We start from the raw sequence: 19,845 nt of genomic DNA, 5'->3' as shown, positions 1-19,845 counted from the left end.
TCAGACTTTTTTCCTCATAGAATTCAGACTTGTTTCTTAGAATTCAGACTATTTTTCATAGAATTCAGATATTTTTTCATAGAATTCAGATATTTTTTCATAGTATTCAGACTCTTTTCTCATAGAATTCAGACTTTTTTCTTAGAATTCAGATTATTTTTCACAGAATTCAGACTTTTTTTCATAGGATTCAGACTTTTCTTCAATTCTGACTTTTTTCTCAGAATTCTGAATTGTGACTCGGCTCTTTGTTTATTTCTGGGAGACGGGCATCAAACAAGGCCAGACGAGGTCAAACAATGACATTCAGAACCAGACCAAGCCACATAGTATAACTTGGTTTACCTAACTCATTGCATTTATGACGATATTTCACAGAAATGTTTATTGTTTTAATATATTTTATGATTTTCATATGTATTTTATTGCCTTGCATGATCTGTGAAACACCTCTTTGTTTATGCTGTCCACAAAATAAATGCATTCAAACATTCTTCAATCACCTGCATTTATGATGATAATTATCAATATGGTATCAATCATTCTATTTTAAATGTGTATTGTGATTTAGGAGAGGGACCTTGTTTTACAGAACCCACCATCTTGAGCTAATGTTTTTCTACAGAAGCCAGAACATTGAATTTTTAAGACGGAGCTTTCTATGCAAAAGACGTTGAACGCCTTCACACCTGTAAACCTGATGCATAAACAAAGAAACAACAGAGAGAGTTGTGAAAGGGTGTATACATCCTTTCACAACTCTCTCTGCACACAAAGGCCACCATAGTTCTCACCATGTCTCTAATTCTCACTAAATCTTACACATTAGATTTTTAAGCCTCAAGTCAATTGTCACCTGTATTTATATCATGGCCTACAGAACATGGCCATTTTGGTGACCTGGCACGATTTGACCTCACTGGTTTGAAAAGAAAGAACAAACTAAATTTGAAAGGTTACTCTAGTAAATTGCATTATTTTTCAAATTTACAAGTCCAATTTTCCCTGAAAATGGTACAAAACAGTGCACGATGAACATAATTGTTAAAAAAGTCAGATATGATGCGTTCCAGTTGTAGTTGGAAGTCGTGATTTCCGAGTTGGAAACCTCACAAACCCCAACCTAGAATTTCAAGATGCCACTTGTACAAGCACTGCTAGTTTTACTGTGAAATACACTTCTGCCTTCTTTTGTTACACAGTAAATTGGTTGAACACATACTTATTTAACTGTTGCTAAACTGTTTGTGTGTACAAAAAAACATGAAGAGCTTTGAATGCTATTGTTCACAATAACTAGTACAAAAGTATTTTAAGATAAAAGAAGACTAGCACCACCAACTGGTGAATTATAATGTTTTTTTACTTGGTATCAAGAAAGTGAAGATATATTTAAATAATAATAAAAAATTTATTGAAATCATAAGCTGATACTTTTCAAACGTTTACCCCTGATGTTGTGAAGTGAATTCATATTGTAACATAAATCTTTCACGTGAGCTAATTTCATTTTGTTCAGAGACTCTGAAGACATATTTCCACACTAACAACCAGTATGTACCATTTCTTTGATGCTTATATTCATGACTCATAATGAGCTGACATATATAAATGCATAGTTTTTTAGGGTTCAGTCGGCTAAAGTCGACCATGTTAAGTTGTGATTTTGATTTCAGCTCAGTATCTGTGTGCTACACGAGGATGTGTTCAAAACACATCAGAAAAATGCAGAATTCAATTGGGAAAAGTGACACTTCACGGTCTTCACGGTCAGAAGACAGAAGGTCCACACAGGCACATGTGGACCACATGTGAACTTCTTTCACATTTCAAAGAGACGACACATGGACAAAATTGCTACTTTGCCTTTCTGCAAAGGTTGTTTTTATGTGTCTAGAGTGAGTGTCGTATAGGAGGCCAGGTATTGCCCCCCGCAAACAACCATGAGACTCCACTTCTGTGAAAATCCATTTCTTGGTTTCACCATACCTTCAATTTATCCCACTGCTCAGCAGCTTTGAGAAAAAGCTAAATGCTTGTGTGTATTTTGGGCCCATTGAACATCTCTGCATCTTCAAAATAATAATAAAACCTCATACAATAGTTCACTTTTAATCAGTGCTCTCTCACCCTCTCACTCTGTGTGTGGGTTCTTGTATTTGCTGCTTTGTGTGGACCAAAAATGATATAAACGATGTGGAGTGAGGACACTATGGCTGGTCCTCACATTTTTAGAGGGCTTTTGGTGAGTTAAAACCTGATTTTAGGGTTACAATTGGGTTACCAGACTACTTAAAATACACGTTAACATGTTATTCAGACAGAAATATCATATAAAGTTACTGAGACAATCATAAGTCCAAAAATAGCAATGAGATACTACGATATTATTCCTTGTTTTATTTCTTTATTGTTATATTTTTGAAGGTTGTTGTTTGTCACTGAATGTACACATGGCATGTCTTTTGGTCAACCAAAACCTGGTCCTAATGAAACTCATTTCCGAGGAGGAGCCGGTTGAGTTTAGGGCAAAGTAAGAGTTTGTTTGTGTGTGTGTGTGTGTATGTGTGTGTGTGTGTGTGTGTGTGTGTGTGTGTGTGTGTGTGTGTGTGTGTGTGTGTGTGTGTGTGTGTGTGTGTGTGTGTGTGTGTGTGTGTGTGTGTGTATGATTTGCAACTGCACAACTGGTCTCTTCTCGTGCCTTGTAACCTTTTGGAGATTTCCTGGCAAACACAGAGGGTCTGTAGATATATATAGATATCAGAAGACATAATCAATGGGATCAGGTCAAAGACATTTTAATAAGCTGCAAACATTCTGCCTATGTGTAGGATTACATTTCACTGTCAGCTGTGTGACATCTCACACAGCGCTGGTTTGGCAACCCCGTGCATGTAAGACGGATGTGGCAACGGTATGAACTTCAGTTTAAGAGCCTGCAAAATGGAGCTGACATATGTAGTTTGTAAATCATGAACACTTCTCAAATGTTTATGCCCGATGTGTCGTGAAGTAACTGTGCTCATGTCTGTTCTGTAATAAGAAACTTTATTTATACAGCACTTTTCTGAACATTCAAACCTTACCTTTTGTCTGGTAGGGCAAAGGAAATGAGTTAGTAGTAGACATCAGCACAGAGAAAAGAAAAAACAGATTCAAAGATGTGCAGCCATCTGCCTCCGGCTTGTTGGGGAGAAGGAAAATAGGGGACAAGAAGAGAAGGAGCAACAGGGAGAGCTGAGGGACAGGGAGACAACACAGCAACATATCTCGGTCAGTACAAAAGAACACACAAGAACAACACAAGTTACAAGACAATAGAACAATTACATGAGCAAGCCACACCAGACCAAGTCTGCACAACAAAACCAGAAGGAGAAATAAAGAGAGAATCAGCAGAAGGGCAGAAACAGAGAGCGAGAATAGCCTGACTTCTGCGATTTTTAAAAAGAAAAAAAAAAGTTAAAATAAGAGAGCGGTAGAAAACAAGAGAGCCATAGTGCACAACAATACAAAATGATGGCACAACAAATGGACAAAACAATACCAATCTTGGTAAATGGTTATATATCGCTTTTCTAGTCTAGATGACCACTCGTTAAGACACTACAACTTCTGTCATTCACCCAGTCACTCACACGTTCATACAGCACTGCCACATCTTTCATATCCATTCACACACTGCCAGCACAGCTGTCAGGAGCAACGTGGGGTTAGGTATCAATTAAACTAGTGAAGCCAGGAATTTAGTGCACAACCTTCAAGTTGTAAGACAACCCGCCGCACCACCGATCCACCGTCAGCCCACGTGGAAGCTGTGTTTGTTACGGTAAGTTGAAAAATGTAACTTAAACATCAGTAACCTGTGTGTTGCTGCGAGCACTGATCATGTGATAAAACATTTTTTTATGCTTATATTCAAGATACACTGCAAGTTTATATGTTAGTTTATTTAGAATTCAGGGTTTAGTCAGTCAGTCAACAACAACTTAAGTTGTGATTTTGATCACGGTAAGAGTGGAGCATCCTGTTCACCAAGATCACTTCACATCACATTCGGAAGATATTATTATTGATCCCAGAAGGGCAAATTATTTGTAGCTTACCCCCAATTACAGTCACACAATCAGAGTTCAGTATCCTGACAAGAGAAGGAATGAAGAGTTTGTTGTAGAGTAACAACAAAGAACGAGTAAAATAAAGTTGTCCTGGAAGGTACGTGATAGTGGTGGCCTGAAGGCATCACCATGAAATCAGCAGATAAAACATGACTAGGTTGGTCACCTGTTTTTCCCAGATTGAACACAAGCAAAGCAACTCTACAAACAATTGTTGTATTCGAGAATAAGATAATGTCTGTTTGTTTTAAAATGGAAAACACTGATGTTAGTGTTACCAGTGGGGCTTTTTTTCCCTCGAGCTGTGCCGCTCATAATATGAACTACTTTTTAGTTCTGCGTTCAATTGTCCTCTTGTAACATAATACAAATGGAAAAAAAGCAAGTGTAATTGAGGCAGTTGGCAGACGCACAGCTTTGCAGGCCGTGGTCCACATCAGGGAAAAAGATCCCCACTTCAGATTTCACTCTGCTCTTGAATGGATGGTTTGTCTGAGTCTTTGGCCGCATGACTCCATCAGATGTTTGCATCCAAAGACCCAGATGACTTTAGACACTTCCAAACTCGAAGATGTTGCCTTGAAAATGTATTGTTTGACTTTCAACCATTTGCACACTGTGTTAAAAACCACTAAGATTAAAAAAATGAAAGGGAATATTTGAATTCCCTGAATTGGTTGCAATATTTGCACAAGGGAAAAATTAATAAGGAGACATGCATGAAAAATATGTATAAATTAACATAATTTGAAGCAGACCAAAAATAACTTGAAACACCATAACCTTATTTGAATCATGTGGTCCATTTCTCTCCTTCTCCTTTAAGCCACCAAACCAAAGCTGACCTCATCAAAGCTCAGCGACACAAGTGTTTACGAGTTTGGAGAATCTCACAACATTGTCAGCTCTCTCTGCGCCGCACCTGTTATACATGCCTGTGTGTGTGTGTGTGTGTTCTTGTACTTGCGGCATACTGAGGACCATTGAGGGTTTTTAACCAACAAAGTGAGGTCATTTTTACGGAGTGAGGACATTTTGGCCGGTCCTCACTGTGTTTTCATTGAAATCACTTCCTTAGGTTGCTATAACATGCTATACTCAATTTATTAAAAAAAATAAATAAATACATTTTGGACGACATAGTATAGTATTTTTGGACCAAATATTTTTTTTCAAATTTATTTTTCAACTTTTGGATGACATAGTATAGCATGACGTTTTTGTCAAATTTTTGACCAAAAATTTTAGGTCAAATTTTTTTTTTACATTTTCGGACGACATAGTATAGTATGACGTTTTTTTTTTTGGACCAGAAATTAAAAAATTAAAAAATTAATAATCGAAAAAGTTTTCCAGACCTTTTTGCTCCGGGGCTCCACCTGCAGACATTTTATGGTACTGCAACCAGTAGTTCTTTGTAGATGTAATTCATGAAGTAGATATTTGTAATTGTGTTGATTTATAAAGTGGAAATGCTGGTCCTCACTTTGTCAGCAACCCAGTCCTCAGTATGCAGCAAGTACAAGAATGTGTGTGTGTGTGTGTGTGTGTGTGTGTGTGTGTGTGTGTGTGTGTGTGTGTGTGTGTTCCAGGTATTACTCATGTTGTGGGGACCTACATCCATTCACACAGTCACATTATCGGGACTTGTCTTCCTTATAGACAAAACAAAGTCCCCACATTACATTGATGTGAAGACATGTGGAATGGTTAGGATGATGTTAGGGTTAGGATTAGGCCAATAGTTATGGTTAAGGTTAGAGTTACCCTCCAGAAAATGAATGCAAGTCAATGTAACGTCCTCTGAAATCATGGAAACCAGACTGTGTGTTTGTGTGTGTGCTGCAGCAGCAGCAGGTGTACACGAGTCACAGAACTGGCAAACCTGCGTCATTCCTCTGATGTTGTTCTATAAATATTGTTATGGTTATATCCAGTGATGCTATAGTTTCTACAGTTTTTGGTTTGGAAATGTGGCGATGATACAACACTGAATAGCATCCATTTCGCTGGTGTGTAATGGGCCCTGCCTTTGTGCAGCAGACATGTCACAGTAGGAAAATCACAGGTGTATATAATCAAATTAAAATGGCTGAATACCATTTAGCTTGGTGAGGTTAGAGTAGAGTAAACAAATGGGAGAGTATATACGTTTCATCTGACTAGGATTGTGTTTGTGTGAATTTCATGTCGTCTTCTCATCAAATCAAGTAAAAGCTCATAGTTGAACGTCGAGAGATTATTTTCCTTTATTTATTTTATTATTTATATGTTTATTTACCACTATAAAATAATAAGGTGTTAGATATGCCATTATTTATGGGCCATCACTGCTGCGTGTTTAACATCTTATCTTGTGGATCATTTTGTGAAAAGCTCAGTGAAAAGGGACACATCGTTGCGTAAAATAACTAATCCTGACTGGCATCCCTGTTGAAAGAGCATCGCTGAGCCAAAATACATCATCAACACAAATGATGGGACCTTCATTAGCGCAAACAAAAGGAATTTTGTTTTTACAGAATTACTTAAATGCCATCCAGACTCACAACCACCTGGTTTGCAAAGATAAAGAGCAGAGGAGGAGAAAGTGAAGCCGATTAGTTGGAGGATTTTGTGAATACATTAATGAGATCTGTGCTGAGATGCGCGGAGCTGCTCTTCAAAAGCACGACAGGAAGACTCCAGCATTCCACATCTGGCTTCAAAAAACAGCGACAGATTTTCATCCACACTGCAGACGATGACGTATTTGGCCCAGGAGCGAGTTATACTTGTTACCCGTGGAAGTTGTGACGCAGGAGCAGATTTTTATGATCGGCTGAGGTTAGGCAACTCCTTCATTAGTTCATTCATAATTATGTTTGTGGACGGGAAGCAAACAATGCTACTTGATTTTCTCATGTCACGTTAATCGATGTCACATACTTCAACAATGAGTAAACACAGGGTGTTGATAGTGACATGTGGAGGCTCGTAACACTCGTCTTGTAAAACAAGGACCTTGAAAAACATCTTTACAGAAAGATACACAACGAAAAGGCTGAATCAGACTCAATGACTTTTTGATAACTATGATCTGGATGAGGTCTGGCCAACCGGCCAGGGTGTGACCCCACGCCCGCGACCCTCATGTGGAGGATAAAAGCGGTAGAAGACGGATGGTTGGATGGATGATCTGGATGAATGAGAATCTACATGTGTTACACAGTGCTCTAATGGAGAGTTTTTCTTCTAAACTGGTAGTTGACTGGCTTTAAATCATGTTTATGGGACAGGCGCTCGAAGGAAAACAAAAAACACATTTGATCACATCAGAGAGGTCGCTCATGAACAAAGGATGGTTTGATTTTTACATGCTGTATATGCACATTTGACACATGTGAGCTAAAGCGATTCTTTTCTCGATATTAGCCTAGACGTATGGTGGCAAAGATTCTTTTGGTTGCTTATGTTTCTTTTTTGGTGTTGAGTGAATGTTTCCCCTCATGATTCTTAAAGCTCTTATTCAGCACCATCGTCAGGGAAAACAATTATGCAGCAGTTTGGTTTATTTTTATATTGATATATTGAATTAAAGATTGTATTTCCCAGAAAGTTAACAAAACAGTCTGTCATGTTTTCTTGATTAAACAAATTAAAACCAGTGTCTCTTCTTTTTTTTTGCTGTGGTGAACCAGATGTGACAATTTTAGTGAGTGAATTTAGCAGATTCTGTGGAAAAGAGAGAATTACAGCCTCACAAATGTCCCTTTGAGGAGAAGAGTCTGCTTATTTTTCACAAAAAGTGCCACAAGTTTAAAAAATAAGTACAACATTTTTTTCCCCCTTAATTATGGGTACAGTGATGATGTCATACGACACTGGTTATGACAGAGTGCACAAATGTCATCACCACAACTCCTTTTTCTCCAGCTGCTCAAGGGTCAGCCTCAAACCACTCAGGGGAAATGATCTCTGAGTTCAGCTGCTCCCGATACATTTCATCATCAAGTTGAGGAAAATCATCAGTCACTTTCTCTTTTCATGTCTAATCAGAACAAGAGACGAAGAGGTATAAAGAAAAGCCACCTATAAGCCGTATAATGCGTTTTTGGTGAGTATCGTTACGATAATGAACACATTAGGACGACAGAATAATTGTAAAAATATCACTATGTCGAGAATACAAATGTCAAACTCAAACATAACATGAGAGTTACAGAAGAAGTCCAAACTCTCTAATCAGATTTTCTGTCTTGGTGACCTTGTTGGTGATCCATGGTTAAAAAAAGCAACAAAAAAAAAGGAATTTAAAATGTGAATGTAAACAATATCTTGTTTCCCAGTTGACATAAACTCACTGGCGGCTTCAGAGCCTCGGCATCAGAGGAGTCTCTGGGCAGTCATCCATCTGCAAACAGGAAACGCTCCGGGGACAAAACCCGCTGGACCCAGTCCTTCTTAATGCATGACAGACCACTGTGGTTCACGTGGCTGTGAAAGAAGGTCAGAGAAAAAGGCAGACAAATTTTCAAAAACAGCAGAGAAGTGAATCAAAAACATTGTTGGACTAAATGCTATGACCTGCGTGACCCTTAACATTTTCATACCAGAGACTTTTCTGTAATAGTAAAATTTAAACACAAATGCATGCATCACTTCTGATTACTGGTCGTTTAAGTTGAAGTGAATACTTTTCTTATTTCACTGTCAGTTCACTACATTCATCTGAAAAAGATAAAGGTTTAACGGCAGAGCATTTATCTGCAAAAGAGGACTTTTCTACACCGTGTTCCCCTGAAGTAAAAGATAATAAAAAGCACTGTTTATCCTTGAAGGGACAAAAAGGTTTAGCTGGTGCTTAAAAAAAAACAATTTAAAAGTTAGTAATTGAGCATCAACACAGACTAAACGTAATCTTTTAAAAGGGGGGGAAAACAAACAGACAATGGAGCGACGGATGTGATTACAAACACATTTAAGATCCACTGGTGATGTGATTTCTTGTTATAATTACAGGGAACAAGCCCCTAAACATCAACATGGAAAAATCACGAAGAAGCAGCACCAGGGCTGCCAGATGAGACTAAAACCATTCATTTAACAGAAACAAACAAGAGCAATAGCTGCTAACCCGATCAGGATTAATTAGCTCTCTGTGGTTCCAATCGCTACACACATCGATATGATCTCAAGCCTCAAAAAAAACGAAGAAAAATGAGGTGGTGATGGAAAATCAACAGATTAGGGAGTAAACGTGAACCAACTTCTATTTTCTATGGATACATTTTGCCACATTGTACTGAATGTGTGTCTGAGTAAAGGTTTGGTGGAGGGTGGGTGGTGGTGGTGGTGTACTGGGGTTAGGGTTTTAAAGTCGGCACAATTCAGTTACCATGGCAACGTGAAGTCTTTGAAGTTTCTTGCCCCCCTTTTTACAGCTGGATATAACAACCAGATCTGCTCCATTCTCTCTGAACATATTTTTTCCCTCCATCTCCCTCTCACTCAAAACTGTTCTCTTTGAAGACTTAAGCCGATTCCAAGTCAAACCCAACGCTATTTCGGGCTCTATTCAACACTGGGGCTGTGGCTTTTGTTGCAGTTCTGTCTTTGACATCTGTGTGTGTGTGTGTGTGTGTGTGTGTGTGTGTGTGTGTGTGTGTGTGTGTGTGTGTGTGTGTGAGAGAGAGAAATATGACTCAGTGTGCTTGCGTGTGGAAGATGCGTGAAAAAACCAGATGAATCGGCAGTGAATGTGTGTGTGTGTGTGTGTGTGTGTGTTTGCATCATAACAAACGTAAACAGACAGCGTGATTGTAACACTGGCTGCCGGTTGAGGCCGATAATGAGAAATGTTGCTTCATATGTCGATGTGTGTGTGTGCGAGTGAATTTGTGTGCGTGTGCGCGACACACATGCAAGTACAGACACAGACCTTAAAAAACAAGATATCAAAGCAGAAGCAGTGGAGAGAGGATCAGATGAAAAGAGAGAGAGAGGGCAGGAGCAGAGGAAGAGAAGAGAAGAGACAGACAGCACAAGGGAGATTGGGAATAGGTAAAGAAAAATGTGAGTACTGCAGTGTGCCATGTTGCGTCATCATGCTTTCAACGTTATGTATCACACTATCAAGATGAAATATTAATTATAACGTCCACGCTCTGCTCACTCTGCTCACAGAGCGATGACTGGCTTTAAGCACAATCCTTGATACTTTGATGCATTTTCATATGGCAGAAACAGTGTGATGCAAACTGTAAAATTGATATTAAAATTTAAAGGGTCGGTGCTTTTAGGGTTCTCCCTTTTGATTGTGTAGTTGAAAGACTTTGATACGTGCAAGTAACACGCTACGTGTTAGAAGCAATGGTTCATAAAACTGCTTTAACTGTTCTCGTGTTGGCAGGGACATTTAAAGACACCTTAGGCGCCCCAGGGAAAAGGAACCTGGGTACCTATATTGAACTGAACCTAATAGTCTTTTCCACTATATAGTCCCGGGGCCCCGACACGACACGGAGCAGCTCTACTCTACATGATCTTGTTCATTTTCCATTACTATAGTACATTGGTTCTCAAAGTACGGCCCATGGGCCAATGGCGGCCCGCAGAAACATTTCTGGTGGCCCGCAATGAATTACAGTTGATAGTTTTAATCCAGGAGCTACTAAGCTTGTTAAATGTTTATTTGACATTACTGGATACAGACCAATACGTGTAAACTGTAGAACTGCAATCTGGTCATTAAAATTATTACAAATGGGATTTCTTTCTGTTTTTTTTTTCCTTTGGCGGCCCTCAGTCCAACGTTGGGTTCCTAAATTGGCCCTCAGGTATCAAAACTTTGAGAACCCCTGATATAGTACCTCCTCATGGTGGGCAGAGTCGTTGCATACACACGGCTGCATGAAACCGGCGTGACTCTCTTTTACTCCAACACACAAACTAATGACTTGTAAAGCAGTTTTTTTTTGGTGTACTGAATCATTAGAATCAGTTAAAGGTCACATAGAGTGGTCCTGTTGCACATATATGTTAGTTATGGAGGTCTACTTACATATATATCTTTTCTGACAGTGTTTTTCAGCCGCGATGTTTCAGAGTGAACTTTCACCCCCAGAAGACAGAGTCTTGTGATTGGCCAGTACTATCCAGCACATCCGTTCTCAGACGCGCAGCGCCCCCCTCTGGAACGGCGGATGCACTGCTCCTCATTATCAAAACATTGTTTTAACAGTGTTTAAAAATAGCTTCGTCACGACTCCCCGCCGCAGTCCCTTTTATGACTTTAAACCGGAGTCAGACCCAGAGTCAGAAGACACTGTCGCTCGTGAAACACCTCCACAACGGACGTTATTCTTCTTCTGCGGTTCAATGTACGCAACCGGATGTGCCCGGACTACCGCCGGAGCAGGACGATCGGTTGTTCAGGAGAACCGCTGCTTACGTAACTATTATGGGATTTTCAGTGATCTCGTTGAGCCCCAAGATTACAATAAAACACAACGTTGTCAGCAATGGCTGAACTGTTTGTTTCGAACCGTAAGGCTTCATAAACAAGGTAATGACGCAGATACACACCAAAAAAAACAGCGATAATAGGAACTTCCGGTCTAGTTCCGCTTTAATTAAAAAGCTTTGTTCACAGAATTGCTCAGTACTTCCCACATGACCGGAGCACACGCTGTCGGACATAGTCGCTGAACTGAAATACTGAGGAAGGGGTTGTGATGCAGTTCGCAGCTCGCGATCGCGGCAGTGTTGTCGCTAAATACACCAGACTCCGCAAATGTTAAATGTAAAATTTTAGACATTTTCCTTGCTAAATGGAGATTTACCACGTATTCAGGATTTTTAAGTCTTCCTAACTGATCTACAGTTCGGCATTGTTTCGCATTGTTTCTTGTGTCGGACGTTGCGCTCATAACTCTTCCAGTGATGACACTTTCTGCCAATCAATGGACGGCAGTATGTTGACATCACACATAATATCGGCTCAGCTCTCTTGGAACTTAAAAAAAAAAGTACCAGGTACTATTGCTAATAGAAAAGCAAAACAAATAAATTCTGGGTCACATCATCAAGTGGCACATACCTCTTGATGCACAAACATGGTATCATGTACTAAGCACACTGCCATTCTCAGAGACTTTACGACACACTCTCATAAGCCAAAGTCACACTACACAAGTGTCAGAGGTGAACGACCAGTGACACGATGTCTCACCAAGAGGAGCCCAACTGCCTGCTGACTTCATCTTCATAATTAAAGCGGACCTAGACTAGAAGTTCCAATTAACGCTGTTTTTTTAGTGTGTATCTGCATCATTACCTTGAAGCCCTGAAGGTTCAAAACAAACAGTTCAGTGCTGAATATGTCACTTCCGGGTACTGGCCAATCACAAGACTCTGTCTTCTGGGGGTGAGATTTATGTCTGAAATATCGCAGCAGGGGAACAGCGTCAGAAAAGAGGATTTCTATTGGCTCGTTTACAGCAACTAGGAGGTTTTTGACCATAAAAACAAGTTAATGTATGCAAGTAGACCTCCATAACTAACATATATGTGCAACAGGCACAAGACATTAGAGTCACATCAATTTTCTCAAGGCTTAGCAATTGTTGACCTATTCCTTTAAAATAGAATTTTTTTCTGGGATCACTAATTTAGCACTTCCTGTACATGTGTGTGTACGCTGCAAGCTGTTAATAGCCTTGCACAAAAAACAGACTCATCTCAAACTCGTCTTTTGGCTCCAACAGCTGGACTCACTCACTGCTTTTAATCCACATCAGGACATTTCTTCAGCAGCAACAGAACTCATCTCAAAGCACAGAGAAGAACGACCAGCATGAGGAATCATAAGGAATTTCCTCCTGGATGATGATTTGATTTTAAATTCTTAAAAAGCTGGAATCCAACAGTAGTTTCATCATAACATACTCAAATCTTGACTCATACGCTGGTGTTTTTTTTTTATATCGCAATCATATGAATCTGCCATAATTACAACAACATGCTCAAAATCCACCAAGCTCCCACAGTTTATGCTGCCCCCCCCCCCCCCCGTACTGTATACAGTTCTTCAAATGTCTTCAAATGTCAACATCCCTGTCAGTCCATGTGTAGTTTCACTAGGTGGTCTGCATCATAGCCGTATCGTGTTGTTGTACGCTGGGCGGCTGCGGCTCAGGAGGTAAAACATGTCGCCCACGCAATGGGTTTTATTCCCGGCTTCTCGTCGGAATATTAGGCAAAACATTTGATCGTTTTGAAAGGTTTACCGTGTTTACAAGATGAATAGATTTGATCGGCTTTTTTTGATTTAATTGATTGTTTAGAAAAACGCAGCTGTATAAAAATGTGGTGTTTTGGTGTGGGCAAACTTTAAAAAGGTACACGATTCATTGGCTCATACATTTCATCATGACCCAGAAATCTCAAGGATCCGAAGTTCACCGATTCACAGACTGACCACCCCCTGCTGCCCCCGGGCCAGGAGGGGCCCCAGCGTGAAGAGAGATCTCAGACTTCAGAGCTGAGTGGAACCAGACTCAGGGTTTTGTTGGAAAGGAGTTGAAGTGGAGAAGGGGGGGCGGGTGGGTGGGGGGAGTAAATAAAGAGTGGCAGGCCTTGCCCTTGGAGCCCCACCAGGAACACACACAGATGGAAAGCATTAGAGCTCCATTCCAGCACAAAGATGGATGGATTATTAGATAGAGAGTCTGAGTGGAGTGGGAGGAGAGGGAGAAAAGGAGAAAGGGGAAGGAGTGTATGGTATAGTATGAGAGGAGTGGATGGGGAAGGAGGAGGGGAAACGAGTGCGTGAATACATATTCTCCTCTATCAACTAAAAAAACGCATGTTAGGTAGAATATACTCTCCACAAGAATATTTATGAGGTGTTGAATCAAAGCTCCATTTCACTGCTTTTGTCTTCATCAATGACTATAAACAAACAATGGCTGAGGAAAACACTTCATTCGTGAACACATAACATGATAGACTGATCATATTGTTCACTTACAGTCTATAATCTATTTGGTATTTCTTTTTAAGTGAACAAACAGAACTGTCTGTCTGATCCTGGGGATCCAGGATCAGGGGCGGGGGGCAGATCCAGGGGCGATCTGCCCCCCGCCCCTGGAACTCCCTCCCCCCCGGCATCAGGAGCATTGTCTCATTTGCCATCTTCAAATCCCATCTGAAAACCCACATTTTTTAACAGGCCTACTCCCTCTAACTCTCTACCCGTTGCTCTTACCTTTTTGTTAATTTTTTTATTTTGTTGTTGTCTTGAAAGGCGCCTTAAATATCATGCATTATTATTATTATTACATGTTTTAGATATTTCCCTGCTCCAACACACCAGGATTGAGAAACCCTGATTGAAAAAAAAAATATGATTTTCCTCCACAGCTGTAATTGATGATGATTTTCATTGACTAAAAATATTCATATTCATTTTCTTCAATGAAAAGTCCTCAGAGTAACATCCTCTCATCTTTAAAAATTAAAGGTATTGACCAATTGTGACATTTTTAATTCCTGTGTAATCACTCAGGTCTGACCAGCTGACCAGTGTAAACACGCGTCTTTCTACGGGCATGAGTAAGTGCCATTGTTTCAATAAGTAATGCAAAAGATATTGTTAAAGGTGCATCATGTAATAAATCTAAATCAACTGGCCGTAAAATCCTCCTCACATGTCACAGAGACTCAGGAATAATGTTCATATAACAAACTGAACTCACCAACAACAACAGTACAGACAAAATATTTGCATTAAAAAAAAATATTTTGCAGACTGCAAATCATGTTTCGGCATGTGGCGCCACCTACCGCCGTCTACCAATCATTGCAGTCAGTAGAGTCTCAGCTGCAGAGCAACCACGGGGTTGCCAGTTACGTCAAAAAACGAAACCTAAAAGACCTCGGTATTTTGAATTTGAATGTAGTAACCGTTTTTGGCCACATTCTTACATATGGCGCCTTTAAATATATTGGTAAAATAAGCACACGTTGGCTTTTGCTGCTCTACTGTAGCCACTCCCCCTCTCACTCACACAGCACTGTGGGCTACCTGAGAGGATAAGCGGGCCTTTTGGCAGAATTAAATCTGCGGGTAAAATGTTAAGTGAGTGCAAGACGTGTGGGTGATTATTATGGCTGACCTCAACAATAAAGACTCCCTGAATGCAGTTTGCTTGCATTACAGTGAGTCAGTGGATTTTCCAACAAAATATATAATAACAAACACAGGTATGCAGAGGCTATTCAAAACTATGTAAAACATGATGTGCAATAAACTGACACTTCGAATAGCCCAGCCTACAGTTTTTAGACTCTGAAAAAAACAAACAACAATTCCAACTGCAAGGTCCCAAATTTAAAATGACAAAAAAAAAAAAAACACACAAAAACTGTTTTTTTGCAGGGGCACTGCATCCTTGATCCCAGAAACATGTATTTACAACCTCTTTCTAAAAAGGCACACCCACTTTAGTGACATAGCAGGAGGTTTGTAATTAACTACATTGAGAACATAATAATTGTCAGGAGAACGCCCGAAGAGAGGGCAGGGTATTTAGCGTCTGTTGACATCAGGAACCAGCACACAAAAACACATAGATTGGGAGACAGCATGTACCTGAGCAACCTTTTCTGAATTCTATCGGCCCAAATCCAGTTTATAGATAAATGTGGCGACAAAGAGTTTCAGTGCTGACAATGGCTAACAAGAACAGAAAGTTCAGACAGGTTGATGTACTTAGGCTCGTGAGGTGAAGTGTTGATGAGGAGTGGTATGGCTGAAAGGTAAGTTGGCAGGAATGGACCTCAATTGAATATATAAAATATATTTTAAAAAAAGACACAATTCTGAGTTTTACCTCAAGTATGACGACCACACTTCTGACAGAAAAGTGTCAGTTAAGCTGCTCTTCAGTACTTGTGTGTGTGTGTTGACAACTTGATGGAGTGATTCAAAGCAGGTGTGCAGAGCAGGTGGGGAGGAGCTACAGGTAACTGGAGGACACGCCCACTCAGGAACACACACATACACTGTCAAAGCACAGGACAAACAAAAACACACAATCGGGTATAATGTACAAGCAAAACTAGAACTAAGCACAGTAATCCACAACGCATCCATCTTCATAAAACACGTGCAAAACAGATGTTATCATTTGACAATAGGCTGCAATCCTAATCAACTCAGGGAACTGCAGTTACCCCTCTCCACCTAAATACAATTCATCTGGAGCTGCACGGCTTATTTCACCCATAAAATTAAGAATGTCATATGTTTTATATACATCCATATATATATATATGTGTGTGTGTAGATATATAAAAGACCTATAATGTGTTGCATTTATGACATTCAAGACCTGCAAACAGAAAACAACCTTGAAATAAACCACAGGACTTTGTAGATCTGTTTGAGTCCTTGTGGAAAATTGATCAAATAAAAAGTGACCCACTTTGAAGTAAATAAAAGAGTGTTTAGATTCTATGTAGTTCATGCTTGAGAAAATGTGTGTGTGTGTGTTTGTGTGTGCGTGTGTGTGTGTGCGTGTAGTATGTGTATGCAGGACTCCAAATGTGTACACATGACTTCATTTAAGTGTTGGGAATGACTTTCCATAATAATCTCAAACACAACAAGTTTGTCAGGGTTTTTAAGTACCACATTTGACGTGGACATACTATAGGATGTGACGATTGAACCTTACTGTGAATGTAAACCACATCCACTATACCTTCACAGAGAACAACTTAAATTCATACATTAATAATAATAAAAGCATCCACAAACATCCACATTCGAGTCAGTCAGCAGGAAATTCGATCGGATGTTTCCACTCACCACAGCTGTGCTGTCATGAGACGACAGCTCACATCCTGCAAGATTTATATTCAAGTTGAAGTGAAGTGGAAAATGCACATCGTATATGAGCCATATTATGAGTGGGGTCATGTGATCTCAGACCTGTGAGGCATCAGCAGAGAGGAGGAATGTGGGTCCAAGCTTTCCACTCTATTGTCCTCCTCCGGTCTCTCTTCTGACTCGGCCGCCGTGAGAGAGTATCTGTGTGACAATGAGGGGACTGTTAATGTTTAAAACAGCTGAATGCTTTTCCACCTGAACAATGAGTCTCAGCTGTCAAAGACACGGCCAGTACAAGGCTGCGCATCAGCACCTAAGCAGATAATGTTGCCGACAGGAAGTTCAGGGATTCAACGTAATGCATGCACATGCTTTGTGAGTGGTCCCATACTGGAGTTTTATTGGTGATCTTTGTTGAGGATCTGATTTCACTGATTAGGGTTGTTCACTTTTCTCATTCTAAAAGTGGCCCAGTACGCTTATATAGCTCTTTGAAGATCCATTTTTTTATATGCTATTGAGTTACCAGAAAGGTTCCACTATTAACCCTATCAATAAACATATTGATATATACCACATCCCTCGGGTTAAGCTAAAACACTACCTAGTGTTCCGCAAACAATATTATTAATATATATTAGGGCTGTCAAAAGATTAAAATATTTAATCAGATTAATCACAGGGTAGCTGTGGATTAATCACGATTAATCACGATTAATTACCATTCGTAAATATGCCAAAAAAAATCTAATTTTATCTTTATATTGTTGTAGGAACGGAGAGATAAATAAAGTATGTGAAAATATAAATGTAAAGAACAATAAAATACTGTAAATAACTTGTAAAAACCTATACAAACTTAGTAAAAAATAAACATTACATTGTAAAAAAACAACCACATTATAAGACAATATAAATAAATAGAAAAAATTAAATGCTGTAAATAACTTTTAAAAAACATATACATTGCACTGTAAATAACTCACATTATAAACAAAATATAAAGTATAGAAGTTAAATAGTTTTCTTACTAAACCCACAGCAGGAAATTCCTCATCAGCACTTTGAAGCACTGCTTCTACTAGTTAGCGTTAGCGTTAGCGTCAGCTAGCATTCTGACGCTAATGTTAGCTGCTGTCTGTGTCCCCGTTAGTTAGACAGTGACTGTTAATGTTATGATTCTATCATTATCTGCGCCAGTAGCGCCACTTACAACTGTGTGTCTTTCTTTCTTTTTTCTTCATCCTCTTTTTTCTTCCTCTTCTAACTTCCTGATTGATAACTCCTCTTCATTTTCCTTCAGTTTCACACAGGTTAGCGTGAGGAGACGTGGGGCCCCTTTAGGGAGGTTTCCGACCGAGATGTCATTGCTAATCAACCATTGTTGTTTAAGGGAGACGGGGATGCGGCTGCTCACTGATGCATTCAGGCTCCGAGTGTCGGGAGCTCCCCTATCGGCTCGGGGCCCCAAGCAGTTGCCCGCCGCCTTGCCTGTTCATAAACTGCACGTCTACCCGTAGCGCGATGAAAGTGCGTTAATGCGTTAAAAACACAAATTAATCAAACTGCGTTAACGGGTTAATTTTGACAGCCCTAATATATATGTGACGGGTCACTTTTCTCTGTTAATGCAGCTCCACGCTACCGCGGCTTCATACATGACAGACGACAGTCAGGTGGATTATAAGGGGTTTATTCTCCTGCAACACAGCAGGCAACACAGCATCGGCATGGGTTAGAGTCAGTCTCGGTCGGGACAATCAGAGTCATAGCAAGATCCTCTCTCCTCTGTGCTCAGCTCAGCAAACAAAAAAATAACCAATTCTGGTTATATAAAACAGAAACAAAAATAAATAAATATATATTACAGTGATCGTATAGTGTATTTTGGTCTATAAAACATACATTAAACCCCCACATAATCCATTATATGACTTTAAACTGAAGAACACATTCAACATTCAATATGAGACAAATAACACAAATCAGATGTGGCATACACACTAAATACAAGGCTAGTAAATGAATGTGCCATTTAGCTGGGCATGTGAAGAAGAACAGTTCACACAGGTATAATTTTCAATAAAACCCTCTTGAAAATAACACCAAAATATATATAATACATTACCTGCAACACAGCAGGCAACACAGCATCGGCATGGGTTAGAGTCAGTCTCGGTCGGGACAATCAGAGTCTGAACACGTAAAATGAAAACAACATTCAAGCTAGCTTAGCTTCACTAACTAAGTTTCCAAACTATGTGTTTTGGGTTACAAATTACAGAAATGCTCAACCCAGTTGGCATAAAACATAACTAAAGTCGTACACAGTAAAGTGTAAAGTATGAAACACTCCAGAAAATCAATAATTGTCTCGGACCGTGCGAGAGCACGTCTTACCATAGCAAGATCCTCTCTCCTCTGTGTTGTTCCCACGCCCCCCGCTATGTCAGTAGGTGGCGGTGTTGCGACTGTTTTGCCATAATTTAATATGGACACATCTACTCCGTTACATACACCCCCCTTAAATTATGCAAAATAGGGGCGACACTAAGAGAAAAAAATAAACAAACAAAAATACAGGCATACCAATAATGGATTCAGAGCAGATATGAGAAAAAAAAAAAATTGTGCATCTTGAGCAGTGATGTACATAAAAAAATGCCAATGTCAGAAATTCTTCATTAAGAAGTGTGCAAGCACAGGGTGGTACCAAAACCTGTACATATCACAGACAAACAGAGATGCCGTATACATCTCATAACCTTGTACATGTCTATGCTCTATGAGTGTAGGGAATTACACACATTTCAAACCACAATGAATCCATGAAATGAAAGAAAATAAATT

Source organism: Microchirus variegatus (genome assembly GCF_963457635.1).
Source record: "Microchirus variegatus genome assembly, chromosome: 4".
In the NCBI taxonomy this organism is placed as follows: Eukaryota; Metazoa; Chordata; class Actinopteri; order Pleuronectiformes; family Soleidae; genus Microchirus; species Microchirus variegatus.
This window is presented reverse-complemented; position numbering follows the sequence as displayed.